Consider the following 18,707-nt stretch of genomic DNA (forward strand, 5'->3'; position numbering starts at 1 on the left):
TGTTTATCTTACTTAAGACTGAGCCTCAAAGTTTTCACATTTGCATTATTCCATTTCTTTATTTATAGCTTCACTATTGTGATGAAATACTCAGCAAGCATAAATGAAGGAAATGATCTAAAGGTCAACAGATGGTAATACTGATAAACTTATATCGCTTTCAGATTTTATCACCATTCAGGAATAACTTTTCTTCCCTGTAAAAAAAAAATGGCTAAAATGCAGAAGCATTGTCCTTGTGGATTGTGAAATGAGGAATGAAAGAAAAAACCAAGCAGTTTGACCTCACAAAAAGGTTTACAGATTGTAATAGCTGGACACAAATTGTAGACTGATGCCTAGTTACTTGTTGGCATGAGATGCTTTCCTTTTCAGTTTTTTCTGTTTCTCTTGCTGAATTTCTCTATCATACCTAGTGTTAGAATGCTTAACCTTTACCTTCCCTCTTATGTTTCATGTCGTTAATTATATTAAAAGCCTACAGGCAGAGCCTTGTTATTGCTTTTAATTATTGTATAGCAATAGCACCTGGTAGATATTAGGTGCCGCATATTACTGTGAAGAGGTAAAGGGAGTGTGACGTTTGTATTCATGTGGCAACAGTGTGTGTGCTTGTTTTTGTTTCTGTGTATGTTTGAGGAGATGTTGGGTTGTTGTATGGGTCATAGAGCCAATTACCTGAAAGTACATGGAAGGCTTTTTGGTGAAGAGAAGGAACAGAAAATAGAATGTTTGAAACAGTCGTTCTTTTGGAGGTGAGTGAAGCTGGAGTAAGCTGTTAGGAAGAGCAGTAGAAAGAGTAAAACAAAATAAAATGGGAGAAAACCTTGGCTTTTATGAAAAGAGTGGATTTCTTCTCTTGAGATATTACTGATGTGGTTGAATTTTGGACATTTGTCAGTAAAACAAGTTTGTGTGGGAGAGATAGTTCTCAGAAGAGGGCCCTTGCTCGGTGGCAGAGGATGCAGTTTGCACACAGGAGGTTCAATTCCTGATGTCTCCAGGTAGGGCTGGGAATGTTCCGCTGTCTGAAACCCTGGACAGCCACTGCCAGTCAGCTAGATCGACTGGTGGTCTGGCTCAGTACATGGAAGCTTCCTGTGTTTCTTTGTGGTGTAGCAGAGAAAGAAGGCAGCTGAGCACAGTGCCAGAACTTCAACAAAAACAATCAAGCAGAAGCTGGATACTTCCTTTCTTTGATGGGGTTCCTACTTCAGTGCTAGTGGCTTAAATGGTAATACATCTTTGCAAAATCACTTGTATTGCTAGTGAAAAGCCAGAGGTTGCATTTCATCTGGCTGAAAATCTTTTGTTAAATCACAGTGTGTTTTACAAGTTGCACCTATTTATTCAGAAGACCTCATGGCTGATTAGTTATGAGAATTCCTGTCTCCCCAGTGAAACATGCTTACCACTATATCACCCTTTGCTATCTCAGCAACTGTCTTTTGATCCTAATAAATTGGGCATTGTGCCATGTACTTCTGCTCTTTTGGGTGTGGGTGTGTGTGTGTGTGTGTGTGTGTGTGTGAGAGAGAGAGAGAGAGAGAGAGAGGGAGAGAGAGAGAGTGAGGCCTGCATCATTGGATGTGCAGTTATGGGGGCTGTCAAGCTGAGGCCTGCATAACACAATTGACCACACCACTACTGCTGAGCATGCTGCTTATTTAAACTGTCAGATCACAAAGAACATCTTTCATTTATGGAATTAATTACTATTACAGTAAGAAGTGTGATGGCTGCTGGTCTTAAATGGCTTTAAAGGTGGTATTTTACAAATTCATAGGGTTGGATTCAGACTAGGTTAGCTGAATTTAGTCCCTCCCCATTGAAATAAACTGAATTCAAGTTAAGTCATAACTTAACTGTCCCTCTGATTTCAGTAGGGACTAACTTCACCAAGATCTAGCCCAATGTCATCTATGAAGCGTGATACCTAAATGAAATCTCTATGGTCAAAGGCAGTATTCCACTGAATACTAGTTGCTGAGGGACAATAATGGAGACCTATTGCCTTCATGGCATGCCCTGCTTGTGGACTTCCTAGAGGTATCTGCTTGATCTCTGAAGGAAGCAAGATACTGGACTAGATAGACCTTTGGTCTGATCTAGTAGGGTACAGAATGGGCCTGGGTAGATAGGAGCAGCCAGGATTCTCAATGGTTGGGGGTTTAGCCTCCCACTCCAATTGCGTCTTTCAAAACATCCCTTGACTTTGCCTGATATTCTACTCCACTTGTAAAACTAAGTGTCCTCTTTGTCACCCTGCAGAGGACCCAAGGTGTCTTAAGAGCAGCCACTGCACCTCCAGAGATCTTTGCAATATACAAGCCCTTCCTCCCCACTAACATGTAATGGTAAGGGGCATTTTGCCACTAAAAATAAATTATGACGACATGTGGAGGTGGCCTGTTATGGCGGCATATGTTTGGATAGTGTGGAAGATGCGTTATCTAACTGCATCTGTCTTGTTGGAAAACAGGTGACAGGACATGAAACACACTGAGGATAAATGCTTGTGACAAATTATTAGAGATGCTGGAAACTACTTTCCTAAAAGTACAACAGGAGCCTGTTAGCTGGTAAACCATACTTGTATGAAGAAAGGTTAAATTTTGGAAAGTATTTCCAATTAAAGCAGCAATAAGGATTAACATTATTGTGAGTAAAGTACAAAATGTGTTTAAATTAAGGGGAGGGGGTTCTCAAAAAATTAGAAGAGCCCTTTGAACAAATTCAAGTAAGAAATTTGTCCTTCAGACTACGTCACTTAAATTCTGGACTAGCAAAAGGCTGCATGTTCATTTATTCTTATCCAATTTGAGTCTTCAAATTAAGACATCAGAAATACATTAACTTTAAAATGATATTTATAGCAGTTGATTATATAAACATAATTCCAGTGTGTTTGTGTATAATTCTTGTGTGCTTTAAAATATTTAATGACTGTCTATCACAGTTTTCACTCTTTCATAGTTTTGGGGGTGTGGGAGAGAGGGAAGAAACATTTTTAGATTGAAGTTCAAAACACCACAGCTGCTGTAAATAAGATTAATGTTATTTGATGAGAATTTCAGCTGCAGTTACACAAGCCAGCTCCATGGTGGAGGCAAAGGTATCTCTTAAAACGTATTTCTCAAACAAAAACCCCAACCAATATTTTGATAATATGTAGTTATTCTGTTAGGCAATATACAGTGAAATGTCTGGCTCCGTTACATAAGAATGCTTGAAAGTTCCCTTCTCCCAGATTTCTTTTACAGGTGAAATAATACAATAATTAATTAAAATTGATCTGGTTTTTTCAAAAAGTAGATTCTGTTTAATGAAATTCTGATGTTACATACAGTTCTATCTTTGTAAAACATATATAGGCTATCTAAACAGGAAAGAATTCATGCTGGGGTGAAATTCACCCCTTTTTAGATTAATATTAATCATATCTTGCATTCCTTGAAGTTGTTTTATTTGAAAATGGCAGCTAGGTAAAAGAAATTCATCATAAATACAAGACATTTTTTAAAAAATGGTTCTTGAAAATAAAGTTAAAAAAACTTTTGTAAAGCTAACAAACAGAATTGATTACCAAATAATTATCATGGTGACCCATGTATGCCATTTTTTAAAATAAAAGGATAGTTTCCCCAAAATTATTTCCCTGAACTATAGCTACCATACCATGTCCCTCCTGATGCATAACAGAGGACCTGTTGAAGCCGGGTTTCCTTCAACCTGTCAAGGCCGTATTCACAAAATTCATTATCATTCCTTGCTGGCGATTCAGTAGGTGCCAAATATCCAGGGTGTAAAACCAACACTGCAAGGTAGTATATTGCCACCATTATGTATAATCAGCTTGGGCCAGGAGACTCTCAGACTTTATCATACATCCACAAGATTCCAAGAAGAAAGTATTAAAAACCAGACTCTCTGCTTCTAGAGAATTAAGCTCACAAAATTATTCAGTAGCCATTAACCAAGAAATTTGAAATGGGTTTCAGTACATTGGCTTTACTTAAAGAAACACACCAGGTATAATTGAAGTAGATTTTTTTAAAAAATAGACTAAAAGGAGAACCAAGAAACCATTAAGAAATGCAGCTAGAAATTATAAACCAGAATAAAACAAGAAAGCTAACTTGTCCTAGCTCTAGATACATACCAAATGAATATTTGGCCTCACAGGAACAAAACACACAGAGATGACATTCACATATCAGGTGAAAGTATGAGGCACCAGAGGAAAGAATGAGGGTATATTTATACTAAAAAGCATACCACCTAGGGTGAATCTTATTAGCCAATCAGAAGGCTTCTAGACTGGAACTTTCCAGTGCATTTGTGGATTGTGTTCCCACAGCTGAACCAGCTTTCCCAATTAGCAGGTCTCATGACTGTTCTAGGGGCACAGTGAAACTCTACAGGGAAACCATTTTCTTAGCAAGATGCCTAAGCAAATAAACCATTTTCTTGACACAACCAACCAGTTATTTCTATCTGGAACTGACCCCTTTATTGAGGGGTACAGGTAAAAGTAGGCTTGGCGTGCATTTAAAGATCCAACCTCTAGACTGGATTATTGCACCATGTTCTATGTAGGACTGCCTTTGACGTCAGTTTGGAAGCTGCAGGTGTAAAATGGAACAGCTAGGATGCTTAGGGAAGCATCCAACTATGTATGCATTACACTTGTCCTGAAGGACTGGCACTGACTGTCTATTTGCTACCAGGCCAGGTTTAAGGTTTTGTTATTGAGTTACAAAGTCCAAAAGAGCTTGGAACCAGGATATCTAAGAGTTCCTTCTGTCATATAGACCAGCCCATTCACAGTTGTCCTTGTTGGAAGCTTTTCTAGCTGTGTGTGTCTGGTAGAGGTAAGTTCTATGGCAAACTGCAGGAGGAATTCTTCAGTGGTGAACCCCACATTGTGGAACAACCTCTAAGAAATATGACAGGCACTTATACAGGTGTCCTACTGGCTGGTAAACATCTGTTCACATAGGCATTCTTTGGCACTGATCCTAACTTGGCTCTGCTGAACTTTAGATAATCAGTTTGCATATTTTATTGTACTGGTTTAATTTTGTACAATGTCTTGTTATTTTTACAATGGAAGTATGGCTACAACTGATTTGAATAAAAATAGACATAAGATGTTTTTTATTCTACATCAGACTGTGACACTTGTAGAATTCTAGAAATGGTTTTATTGCTTTTAGTTTATTGAGTTGCAATGCTTTTCATTTTATCTTATTTAATTTTATTGTATGCTGTTTTGGTAACTTTTATTTATTTATTTATTTATTTATTTATTTATTTATTGCACTTGTATACCACCCCATAGCCGAAGCTCTCTGGGCGGTTTACAGCAATCAAAAACATTAAAACAAATATACAATTTAAAACACATATTTTAAAAACAATTTAAAACACATATCTATGAAGCTGTGTAAAAGCTGTAGAACTCCAAATGTGCAAACTTCAGCATTACATAAACCCTGAGATTACACAACCCAAAGTTGAGCAGGCCTCAAAATTACACAGTCCCAAATCTGTACTCAAATTACAGAAAAACCTAACTTGCACAGATGCAAGTTATTCATCCTTTTCATTTGAAATAATTCATAATCACATGATGTAAAAAATTATCAGATGTTTTATAATCTAACATATAGAATAGAATCCTAAATCAGTTCCATATTATGATGAATCTAGAGTACTGAAGTCCAAAGTGAAACAATATATATCCTTCGCTGCAATATTTTGTTTACCAGTTTTCAGTGTTGCTTGTACACCTTTGTACTTACATGAGAAAAATATTATCTGTAAGCAAAAAAGCAAAAACAGGACAGTCCTCTATCACCCTCCTCTGAGGACAACTCCAAAGAAGGTTTTTGTCAGTTGACCTTCACCACCCAGCTACAGTGGCCTGGTTTGCATGTTGTGCTAAGCCAAACCATGGCTTGGCACAAACACATAAGGGTTCAGGTTCTGGGAGAGGAGATCTTGACTCTTTTGCTCCTCCCCGATTATTCTCTTGCTGTGCTGTCCTGAGCTACGCCATATCCTCCCCTGGACAAACCATGAGCGCAAACCATCAGACAAGCCTTTGTTTGCAGCTCATAGTTAGTCTAGACTAAGCAACTATGATCTCCTCCTCAGGAGCTTGTACACTCAAACATTCACAGCAAGCAATGGCTTGGCTTAACATGATGTGCAAACCAGGCCAGTGTGTGCTAAAGGTGTTACTCTGCCACTACTGGTAGAGATATTGGATGGACCCAGAAGAAAAATCCTGTTATTGGCAAATCTATGTTTATTCCTGTATGAAGTGTAAAACTGCCATGACACACTGGACAAATGTGCTTCACCTATTTGGGAATTAAAGGTAACACAACCATATGTGTGAATAATAGATAGCAACCTTGAAATAACATGTTGGCTGAGAAGCTACTATATCTCTCTTATGCTGCTCAAATTGCCATCATACAATTCTAACTAAAAATAGTTTTATAATACCCATTGTGCATTGTAAAAAACTGAAGTATCACATGCACCTACATTTTTAGACAAAAGTTTGTTATGAGACCATCATGTGCCAATGGAAAGTTTTTTAAAAATACCAGTCAAATAATATCTTGATTATGAAGCAGTTTATAAATCTGCAAATAAATAAAATATGAGGTTTTCACATGTATCTCAGTTTTAAAATTCTATGTAAATGACAATTTTGTTTATATACTATAACATCTGACTGAAATATGTTTATTGATCCAAAGACCATTACAGACAGTCGAACAAGCATTACAAAGCCAGCTACTCCATGGGTTGTTAATCTCCAAACATTTTAGCCTTAGTGTCAATAACAGTACTTAAAAGTTTGGCAACAGTTGAAATGACATAAGAACTATTACCATTTAAACACACTTTCAAAAGAACATATCCAGTTCTACCAGAAAACTGTTCCAAAATGGGGTGCAACCTGTCCCTTGCACCCTTGTAAAAATTACAATACAAAAGCATGTGTGCTATAGTCTCTACAGCACCTGAGCCACATGAATTCCTGGTCATGAGATATACCTTGGAAGCATCCTCCTTCATCATAGAAGGCATAGCATTAACCTTAGCAAAAAAAAAAGAGAAAGATCTCCTATACTTCAGCACAGATAATTTGCGATAATAAAGGGCACATTCATTGCTAGGGGGGACATTTAGTCCTAAGACTACAGGGGAGCAGGAGTGATTTGACAAGGCTATCAATACTCTGTCTGTCAACATCCAAAATTATCTGCTTGATCAGAAATTTAACATGCAATCTGTTATGTCTGCACAGGTATGCAGAAGAAAGGCCAAGAGAAGAGGTCTTTTGTGACAGAGCCTTCTTCCGTAAGGAGATGTATGAATAATTCAGTGTCAGGTGAACATATGAATCCACAGCTTCCCTAAAGAAAATCAGATCCAGTGACTCCAAGCCAGACTTAGTGTGTATAAGCCCACTTGCAGACTAAGAACTGAACCAGCTACACATTTTGGGGCACCCATAATAGATCTCAGGAAGAAAAGCTGGGCCTTTTTATAGAGGAATGCAAGTCCATAACCACACTGCAACTCCATACTGAAATTGGTTTAACCTTGAAAACATTGACTGTAGCTCAATGTGGGGGGGGAAAGTGAAATTGATTTTGACCTATAGACATCTCTTGTAATTGCAACCTTTCTATGCACTGCCCAATTAGTGAATCTATGAAAGTGGATATCCAGGTACGTATAAGAATCAACCCATTCAATCATATGGTCACCTACTTTCCAGCCAAATCTGGATTGCTTATTGGAGAAAATCAGCACTATGGTCTTGGCATAGTTGATAGTCGGTTAGCTCTATAGTAGTCTCCAAAGCCAGCTAATGATCTCTTTCGACCCAATCTTGTCTTAGACAATAATGCTGTAATGTCTGCATAAAGAAGACTTGAGATCTTTACTGCAGCCAGCTTTGGAAGGTGGGAATCTGTTAAGCACAGTACCTGTGGTAAATCACCAAGATAAATGTTAAATAATAAAGGGGTTAACACACAGCCTTTTCTAATCTCCTTAAATGAATGAATAACATAAATGAAGTGCCCATCAGAGCCACATCTGACTTGAGCTGTAGTATTATAGTGATCTTATTAAAAACAGCAGACAAGGCTCAACAGATAAAACTTCTGATTTTCTTTATAGGATTTCCCAAGAGATTGTGTCAAATGTTGAATGAAGATCTACAAAAGCCACCAATAATTTTCCTGACAATAATTTGCAATATTTTTGACAACTTGAAAGGGGGTCAGGCAATGATCCAGTGTGGAAGAACTTTCCTTAAAGCCAATCTGTTCCATACCAATAATGTTAGAAAACTTAACTGAGTCTCTCAACTTAATAGCAAGATAAGAAGCATACATTTCCCCAATAACAGAAAGCAGGTTTATAGGACGATAGTTATTAGAGTCAGACCTTGTGCTTAGGGTAGTGATAATAATAACTCTGCTCCATAAAGAAGGAATATTCCCAGAATTGGTAATCAGTGAGAAGCGATTAGCTAATAGAGGGCCCACCAATCCAGATTTCACTTCAGGACCTCAGATGGGATACCAACTGAACTGGGACTGGCTGTGCAGGCCTTGGCCCAGTGTCTGGATGCAGTAGTGGGCTCAATAAGAGCTAACAAACTGAGCCTGAATCCTGGCAAGACAGAGGCTCTGTGGTGAGTTGTTCCTACATCCAGGAGGTAAACCAGTTGTCTGACCTAGATGGGCTTGCGCTCTCCCTGAAGGAGCAGTCTGGGGTGTTTCTAGAACCAGCAGTGCCGCTGAAGGCACAGGTGGCCTCAGTGGCTAGGAGTGTATTTTACTTAGAGTGGTAAGATATCTACCCTGTGGAATTCCCTCCCTTCTATGTTTTTTAATAATGTTTTTAACCCTTTTTTAAAGTTGTTTTTTAAAAAAATGTTTTTAACGCTGTTTTGTTTTAATGTGTTTTAAGATCTGTTTTTATGATGTTTTAAAGTGTTTTTAGCACTTTGTTTGCCGCCCTGGGCTCCTGCTGGGAGGAAGAGCGGGATACAAATTAAATAATAAATAAATAAGATATCTATGGCTGGATAACTTGACCACCATTGTCCATGCATTGTGGATTGATGTAAGGCTGATGCTGGCCCAGACACAAGTTATTTGCAGTTTCTAGAAACAATTTAAGACATTTTTGTTTTGCCATGGTTTTTCAGCTGGCGCGTGCGCACACACACACACATGCACACACACACACACACACAGAGAGGGAGAGGGACGGGGCGCTCACCTTTTGGTGTTTACTTGTGTTAAACCCTATTTTTAGTTGTTTTTATTGTATGCTTGTAAATTGCCTTGAGGCTTATGTGGAAAGTAGTAGTAGTAATGATAATAATGTCTAATATGGTATACACCAAACCGACAGAAGTAAAAAATGTCAAATAATTACTGTACGACATCTTAATGGTTTAGAATGCAAATTCATAATAAGGCACCACACAAATATCAGAATTTCAGGTAATAACAATCCATTAAACAATTAAGCAAAACAACTTTATGCACTTTCCCCCCTAATGTATGCATTTTGTAATCATTGTTTGGTTGGAACCTGTATAACAAAATGTGGATAAATTCAAATTTCAAAGGATGGCTGTGTTTTGGTTTTCTTGTTGTTTTGGAAACTGCAAATTTGATAGATTCAGCTTCAAATGCAAAGTGGATCGTATTTCTCCCCCATCCCTGCTAAGTAAGCTCCATTGGGTTCAGTGGGATTTACTCCCAGGTAAATGTGTAATGGATTGCAGCCTAACTTTCCCTTCCTTCTCACTGTGTCTTCAATATGTGCTCTACAAATGACTCAAATCAATCAAGAACTGGTAATTCTTTTTTTAAAAAATTACAATCTGAAGTTTCCTTAGACTGCGTCAGACTTCTGTCCCTCTAGCTCAGTAAAAGTCTATTCTAGCTGGCATCCAGGGCCAGATTATCCATTAGGCTTAGTAGGCTGAAGCCTAGGGGCCCGGAGCTCTTGGGGGCCCATGGGGCACTGGCCTGAGGACCCCTGAAGCTACAGGTGGCCCTCCGTTCTCCTTCCGCAATCCGCGGACTGCTATCCCCCCGCTTTACCTACCTTTCCGTTGTTTTTTGCAGCGCGTAGATTTGCCATCAATAAAGATGGCGGCCAAGGTTTCCTTAAGGGGCTGAAGCCTCTGCCGCCATCTTGGCTGATGGCACGCATGCGTGCTACACACGCGCGTTGCTGCCATCAACAAAGATGGTGGCAGAGGCTTCAGCTCCTTAGGGAAACCTCGGCCACCATCTTGATTGATGGCAAACCTGCACGCGCCACAAAAAACAACAGAAAGGTGAAGCATGGGGAAAGGGCCCCCCAAACACCAATCAGCCTAGGGGCCCTCCTCAGCTTAATCCGGCCCTGCTGGCATCAACTGCCTTTTAAGATCTCAGACTGAGGTCTTTCTCAGCACTGCTTGCCTCAGGATAGAACTAGACATTGCAAGGACAGAGCCAGACATCACTCAGTCCCTTTTCTTGTCTGCTGATTCTCTCTTGCAAATGTTCTTGTAGGCTGTTTTTAATTATTTGGTTTTATCCAGTAATCCTAACTGAAGAAAAGCTGGCTCGGAGACTTTTGAGAGGAAAACTGATGGGCATGGGAAAGCTTGAATGCCTCTTCCTGACTAACAGCCCTCTCCTGTAATCTGCCTGCTGCAACCACCACCACCACCACCACCACCACCTGGTGATCTCAGCAGCAGATAGTTTGGTACTGTGCATTGTCCAATATAATGTCTATCTCTGCTTGGAGATCCTTTAACTGGAGATGCTAAGAATAGAATGTAGGATCTTCTAAATGCAATGGGCCCCTACCCCGATCAATAATATTAGAATGGTTGGGGTAAAAGTCAGAGTTAATTTACAGTATTGCCTGCATTCACCGCTTAACTCTGGATTGTGGTCTACATATACTGTAATATATTTCTGTCCTAAGTGTATCACTCCGACCTAGGGGTGGCCAGGTGAAAAAGAGGGCAAGTCTCCTGCACCTTGTGTAGTTGTGTAGAAAATGGAATTTCAGCAGGTATAGCTTGTCGTGCAAGTTATACCACTTGATGCTTCCCCTTGTACACAACTGTTAAAGGTGTAGGAATTCTGTCCTCTTTTTCACCTGGCTATCGTATTCCTATCCCAGCCTTGCAAAACAGGGCTGGAAGAGCATTGCACATTTTCCTTTACACTCCTGCCATCCTTGCTCTTGAATGGCATTTTAGAAATGTGCAGATCTTTTATGAACTGAGATGCAAAACCATTTTAGTTTATTCAAGCTTTTACAATTGCCTTTCCTGCTGATGGGCCTGTGTTGGCTGATGACAACAACACATTATTATTGAGCTTTGTGTGCCTGTAGAAACATGCAATTGAAAGAAACTCCATTGTTGTTTAAAGAAGGTTTATGAAATTACAGCCAAAATGTGATAACTAGGGTAAATAAAATAATGTTTTAAGCGGAATGAGAGTGACAGCCTACTGGAAGGCATTGTGTGCAATTACTAAAGCATTTTAAAACTCCATTTATTTTAGTGAACCCAAATGATCAAAGTGCCTTTTTTGGTAAAATTTTCTTCCTGCAGTGAAAATGTCCCCCATTTGGTGTTTTTCCCTGGGTGCTTTATTCATTTTCAAGGAATCTGTTTATTTATTAATTTATAAGATTTTTTTTTACCTTCCTCATAAGGTCCCAGGGCAGATTACAACTATAGACTATGCAATTATAGAAAGAAAACATTTCCAAATAGAACAGATCAGTATAAGGGTGCTATAGAAACAAGGCACTCCCCAAAACTTGCTCCCACAAGACGCAGTAATGTCCACCAGCTTGGATGGCTTTAAAAGAAGATTTGACAAATTCATGGAGAACAGGGCTATCAATGGCTACTAGCCATGATGGCTGTGCTCTGCCACCCTAGTCAGAGGCAGCATGCTTCTGAAAACCAGTTGCCGGAAGCCTCAGGAGGGGAGAGTGTTCTTGCACTCAGGTCCTGCTTGCGGGCTTTCCCTAGGCACCTGGTTGGCCACTGTGAGAACAGGCTGCTGGACTAGATGGGCCACTGGCCTGATCCAGCAGGCTCTTCTTATGTTCTTATATTCAAAACATGTTCATGCAGTTCATGCACCCAACAGAAAAATATGCCTGTTAAATAATGACCACAGCAGTCCGTTGTGAAACCTTAACTGACTGTAGATTCAGTATAATTTCTCTCCCTTCAAATTGCCTTCTTCCTAGAAAGAGTGATTATTTCCACATAGCCGGTCAGATTTGTCTATGTGATGTCACTGAGGGCAAAAAGAGGTAAATCAGAGTGAAGGCAATGCTTCCAGAACAGGTATTAACCTCACTCTGAATAAGCTTAGTTTGCTCACAATGACCATTATTTAGCCTGCCTATGTAACAATATCATTGTGCTAGAGGAAAAAATGCTGAGACGCTTAACAGTTAATCAGGGCTAGATACACGCTGAACAGAGGAAAATGGTAAGCTTTGGGGACATATTTTTTAATTCCCCCAAGAACTCCCTTTTTATAGAGAAAATGTGATTAGCTTTAAATGAGGTTTACTCCTGAATGTTTTGAGAAATATAGCCTGTTTTTCTAACATAGAAGTCCTAAGATTTGAGAGTTCATTGGGGCTTATTCCCAGGTAACTGTGTATAGCAGCTTTCCCCAACCTGATGCTCTCCAGAGCTCTTGTACTTATACTCCCATCATCCCCAGTCAGCATGGTCAGTGGTTGGAGATCATGTGAATTGTAGTTCAAAGCACCTGGAAGGCATCAGGTTGGATGTATACAACTGCAGCCAAAAGCACTTTTAAAAATATATAATACCATAAAATTGAGATGTCAGCAATGAACTGTATTGAGAAATCTACAGACTTAAATCAACAAAGTGGGAGGGGGAAACCCACTAAGATGGTTGGTTAAGCTGCAATCTAGAAAGTCTTGCCTCAGAACCCTTTGGAATTCCCTCCCCTTAAATATTAGACAGGCGCCATCTCTGTTATATTTTCGGCGCCTACTGAAGACCTTCCTCTTTCAACAAGCCTTTTAAGTTGAGACTTAGCCCAGTCTGCGTCTGTGTTGGAATTGTTTTTTAATATGTTTTTAAACCTTTTTTAAACAATATGTTTTAAAATATTTTTAAAGATGTTTTTAAACCTTTTAAAAATGTTTTGAAAGATGTTTTGTTTTAATATATTTTAAAGTCTTTTTTATGAAGTTTTAAAGTGTTTTTAGTGCTTTTGTTTGCCACCCTGGGCTCCTACTGGGAGGAAGGGTGGGATATAATAAATAAATAAAACTACTGCCATCAGCCCCAGCAGGAATGGCCAATGATCTTCTGGAGGACCATAGGTTCCCCATCCCTGAGCTAAGCTCATATCTGGTTTTGGATCCTCCCTGGGAATGCAAATAAATTTCTGGATGCTGCATTTGGAGGGGATGCATGATGGGAAGTGGAAGGGGTTAAGCACCCCTTGCCACCTGTTCATTTGCCTCTCCAATTGTCTCCTTTAGCCTGTGTTAGTGTAATGAGGGGATTGGGAGCTGTTTGTTTCTTTCATAGTGCATAGTATGGCCCTTCAAAACATCCAAAACCATTTTAATACTTTGTTGTCATTCGGATTGCTAGAGGAGATGACTTTCTGAGGCATATGCAATGGCTCAACTTCAACTTGCATTTTTTTTGTTCAGTTCCCTTAGAGAATTTATTTATTGAATGTTCTACGAGTCCCTGAACTTCAGTTTCCTTTTATGCCTTCCTTATACTTTCTATGCATCTCAATTTTTCTGCTCTGTCTCAAAAGGAGATATTTTATTTAATATTTTATAAGTCTGTGGTCTCTTTGCTGTCCTCTTAAATATCATTTGTTTGGGGGAGTACATGTTGTGGGGAGAGTTTGAGCCTTTTCTTCCTTTCAAGACTTTGATAAAAATTTCCCTGGAGGTTTTTCAGAAAGTCCTTGAAGCAATATTTCCTGGTTTCATACAGTTCCTTTTCTTCCTTAACCTACACTGGCAAATAAAGATTTCGTTCTCTTTTAGGATAGAAAAGTTTTGTAGAAGTTTGCTTTTCCCAGTAAAACTTTTCTTGTTCTGTCAGTCATTACTGGATTTTGTTGTGTTCAAGCAGTTCAGAAGTGAGTCAAATTTTCCTGCCTTTTGGTTTGTGGCATTCAGCCCATAATTTTAGAACTGAAAATATTGCTGATGAGAGAGATACATTTGTAACATTCCTTGAATGGCAAGGGAAATGCCATTGTAAGCAAGATCTGAATTTGGGGCTTCTTCCTTAGGTGAAACATCTGAGGAAATGAGAAAAGCCAAAAGAATTTTGATAAGACTGACAAAATTTCTCAGAGTTTCACACATCCTAAGACATCAGGTGCCAGTTTGCTATAGTGGGTAGAGTGATGGATTAGGTCTAGGGAAACCACAGTTTCAAATGCTTACTTAGACATGAAGCTCATTGGGTGACCTTGCACCAGTCACAGTCTTTCAGCCTAACCTACCTCACAGGATTGCTGTGAGGATGAAATGGGGACGGAGAGAACCATGTACACTGTCTTGAGCTCTTTGTAGGAAATTTGAACTATACATGTAATAAATAAGAGCCCCTTCCTCCTCCTTCCATCCAAATATGGGTTTGTAAATCAAGGGTGAGGAACCTCTAGTCCAGAGTGATCTAATGTAGTCCTCCAGGCTTTTCTGTCCATGCTTTGGGACTCTTCCAAGACCACAATTACCTCTACAGGCCATAACCCCCTTTCCAGGCTACATTCCTCACTAACCCTCCTCCACTCCCTCCTTGAGTGCTTCTGTCTGGCTGGAATGTGTCTTTGAACTGTGATGATGCCTCTTGCTTATTTGCAGAGAGAGATGCAGGATACTTGTGTGGGATGTACAGACCTGACTTTTATGTGGCTGGAATGTAGCTGTGAAGGACTGCTTGGATGGCTGTTGCAAGCTTCACTAGCACTAATACGGCCACTTCACACATGGTTGATGGACATGCCAAGATGTCAGTGGGAAGGGCACTTATGGTAGGAGAGGACATGGAATGTTGCACTCCTGCTTATGGAGGGTAGGACAGTTTCTAGTTTCAGTTTGTTAGAGTGGATGGAGCAGAAATTTAAGGAGGGAATAAAACAGGAAGAGAGGCAGAAGCCGGGTGGCAGCCCATTCCAGGAAGGAAGAAAAAAGGAAAGCTCCCCAGGAAGGTACAAGGGGTGCATCTTGGGAGATGCTAAGCAACATCTCAAGTGATGCCAAGGGAAGAGGGATAGGGTACAGAGTTTGCCACAGAGAGAAGAGAACAGAAGATATATGTCAATGTCGAGCATTATCTATTGACTCACTTTTGGTGCCAAGGTAGAAGATAACCCAGGATTCCACTCCCAAAGTGCTTACATATGTATGGGAGGGCAGGATTTTTGGATATCCTGAGAATTCCTGTGTCAATGGAAAGAGGAGAGGATCAATTAAGGGTACCTGTGGGCAGAAAAGACAGACAGGCATTAGACTGGGACCAGACCCACTGCCACTTCACAGATGCCTAGATATCCTACTTAACTGGGCTTGCCACAGTCAAGGGAGCCACCTGCTCTAGAGTAGGTCCAGTAGTGACCAGGCTTCTCAGATCCCCCTGTCTGGGATCCAGGCAAGGAAAACTCAGAATGAGAACCAGCCAGGAAATCCCTCTATCTCTCTGAAGAAGAGGAACTGTTGCTGTACTTAGTGAACCCCATTGTGACTGCAGATCTTCCATTCTATGAAGGCTCACAGAAGCCTTAGGGATATCTAAACCAAAGAGCTTTGTATCTCCCTTGTGACAGAACAAAAAGGGCCATTAATGTGTATCAATAATATTTTGGGATTTGGGACAAAAGGATGTGAGAACCATGGATTCACCCCTCTGATCTGTCCCTCTATATGAAGTCATTGACAAAACCTACTGTACAAAGATAATAGTCTATCCATTGTTCTGCTTACTTGTACCTCTGGTCCTGCTCATTCTTTGCCTCTAGCCAACCCACCACTGGTGTGTGGTCCCTGGAAAATTATCCATAAGGAAATTTGGTCCTCGGGATGAAAAAGGTTCTCCAACCCTGTTATAAATGGATAATTCTAAAAAGGGAGAAAAGCTTCATTCCTGAAATTCTGGTGAGAATATCTTTCTCTGACCTTGCCTTCCATGAACATTTGTAAGCTGATATTCAGAAGTGGAAAAATCTAAATTTGCATGTCTTTCTAAATGAGGGCTTTAATATTTGCATTTTTCAATAATCCCTTACTATCACCTACTTTGGAATAATTTCCAGATTACTTTCCCATAAATCAACATAAGTACCTCAGATTAATCATACTGAAGGTTTCCGTGGTATTTCCACATCATAATGCTTCATTTTGTCAGTCTGTTTTTCCTTGCGAGATAGCAGAATATTTGGGTACAAGGTTTTTCTCTTTCTACAATCTAGCCTAGTAATTTCTCCATCTTGGTGACCTCATGTTCAGAACTTGCCTGATTCAAACACGCTATTTGTTTTATAACAAGATGTGGTAAAGTACATTAGATATGCACAGCTTTTTCTAAGCAACATGGGGAAACCAATTGTACCGAATAGATTTAACAATTTGCATTTGATACTCATGTTTATTTATTTATTGTTTGATTTATATCCCACCCTTCTTCCCTACAGGAGCCCAGGGCAGCAAACAGAAGCGCTAAAAACACTTTAAAGCATCATAAAAACAGACCTTAAAATACATTAAAACAAAACAACGTTAAAAACATTTTTTTAAAAGCTTTTAATTTTTTTTAAAGGGTTAAAAACATTATTTAAAAAACATATTAACAAGCAATACTTAACACAGACGCAGACTGGGACAGGCTCAACTTAAAAGGCTTGTTGAAAGAGGAGTCTTCAAAAGGCACCAAAAAGATAGCAGAGATGGCGCCTGTCTAATATTCAAGGGGAGGGAATTCCACAGGGTAGGTGCCGCCACACTAAAGGTCCATTTTCTTTTGTGTTCAACCATCCACACTTCCCTATGTTACACTGCTGTAAGAATGTGTTTTGAGCTTCTGATTCTATATAATTAAAATAGTTATTGATGTGGGATCTGTGTGTGGCTGCTCCCTGTGGTGAATCACTGAACTGCAAGCAGAAGGCTCTGGTGAAGAACCTTCCAGTGCTGGGTTGACTCTGTCCACTTAGGCTGGCGTTCTTGGTGGGAATGAACATAAAGGGCTTTCTGTTCCATCTGAGCCTTAGCTGAGCAACAAGGTCTTCCTAAGTGCTTGTGTGGTCCTGAGGTTAGGAAGACTTTGTTGACCCCTCCTTGACCCTGACTGGTTCTTCTGTTCTGACTACTGCCTTATCCTGGCTCCTGCTTCGTCTGCTACCCATGACCCAGCAAGATAAAGGATAAACCTCTTCTTTTCTCTTAGAGATATTTGGGATGGATTATTTAATATCTAGCACTGATTGAGCCTGGGATCTTTGCAGCTTGTAAGCGTTAGGGCTTTATACAGACTAATGATGGAGCATTGTCATCATTATATGTTATAATGTACAGCTTTAATACAGTCCTAATGCGTATAAGGTTAGTTTGAACTGGTGATTTAGGTAAGCTTTTTCCGCTTTTCAACTGGAAAAGCAAAATTGTATGGTACTATGTAATGTTTGCTTTGGATATAAAGCAAAGATATGGAATGCAATAGTTTCTGGAAAATTTTGCACTGATATATTTTTCTGTGGAAAATTATTAAAGCTTTTTTTTAAAAAAGATGCTTTTTAAAATATGTTCTGTTTTAATATGTTTTAAAGTATTTTGTTTTCAAGATGTTTTAGAGTGCTTTTAGTGTTTTTGTTTGCTGCCCTGGGCTCCTTCTTGGAGGAAGGGCAGGATAGAAATTTAATTTAAAAAATTATTATTATTTAGCAATGCATTGTTCATAAAAATGAATCAGCAATATAATGAATGGACACAATACAACCCAAATTGGGCAATTGGAATAGATATAATACTTGTCAATCCTAAATCAAGGTTGACTATCTCTAGGAAGCATGTATATTGATGTGCACAGATCTTCTTGCATGATAAAATTAGTACGTTTTAATCCTTTGAATATGAATATAACATGTAATTCATACTAACAGTGCAATCTTATGCGTGTGTCCTCCAGTGTTGGAGAGCCCACCACCTCCCTAGGTCATTGGTTCCATTGTCATACCACTCTTAACAGTTAGGAAGTTTTTCCTAATGTTCAGCCAAAATCTGGCTTCCTCTAACTTGAGCCTGTCATTCCATGCCCTACATTCTGGGATGATTGACAAGAGATTCTAGCCCTCCTCTGTATGACAACCTTTCAAGTACTTGAAGAGTGCTAACCCATCTCCTCTCAGTCTTCTCTTCTCAAGGCTAAACATGCCCAGTTCTTTCCGTCTCTCCTTACAGGGCTATGTTTCAAGTCCCCCGATCATCCTTGTTGCCCTCTTCTGAACCTGTTCCAGTTTCATGAGGCTTACTCCTAGGTACATAAGGTTCCAGTTTCAAAGTGCTTATTGATTCCCTCCCCCCTGTCAAATCCA

At 39.6% G+C, this 18,707-nt stretch overlaps 1 long non-coding RNA gene across 2 annotated transcripts; it reads left to right on the forward strand.

The window, feature by feature from the left end:
• Positions 1-599: 599 nt before the first annotated feature.
• Positions 600-8,878, forward strand: LOC133364226 (uncharacterized). Of its 2 annotated transcripts, none has more exons than XR_009757879.1 (3): positions 600-755; positions 7,334-7,417; positions 8,218-8,878. It is a non-coding gene; the product is annotated as an uncharacterized LOC133364226 (long non-coding RNA). The 2 variants fall into 2 exon arrangements; XR_009757880.1 differs by lacking the exon at positions 600-755 and adding an exon at positions 2,276-2,357.
• Positions 8,879-18,707: the final 9,829 nt, after the last annotated feature.

The sequence above is a fragment of the Rhineura floridana genome, chromosome 9 (genome assembly GCF_030035675.1).
Source record: "Rhineura floridana isolate rRhiFlo1 chromosome 9, rRhiFlo1.hap2, whole genome shotgun sequence".
Taxonomy (NCBI): domain Eukaryota; kingdom Metazoa; phylum Chordata; class Lepidosauria; order Squamata; family Rhineuridae; genus Rhineura; species Rhineura floridana.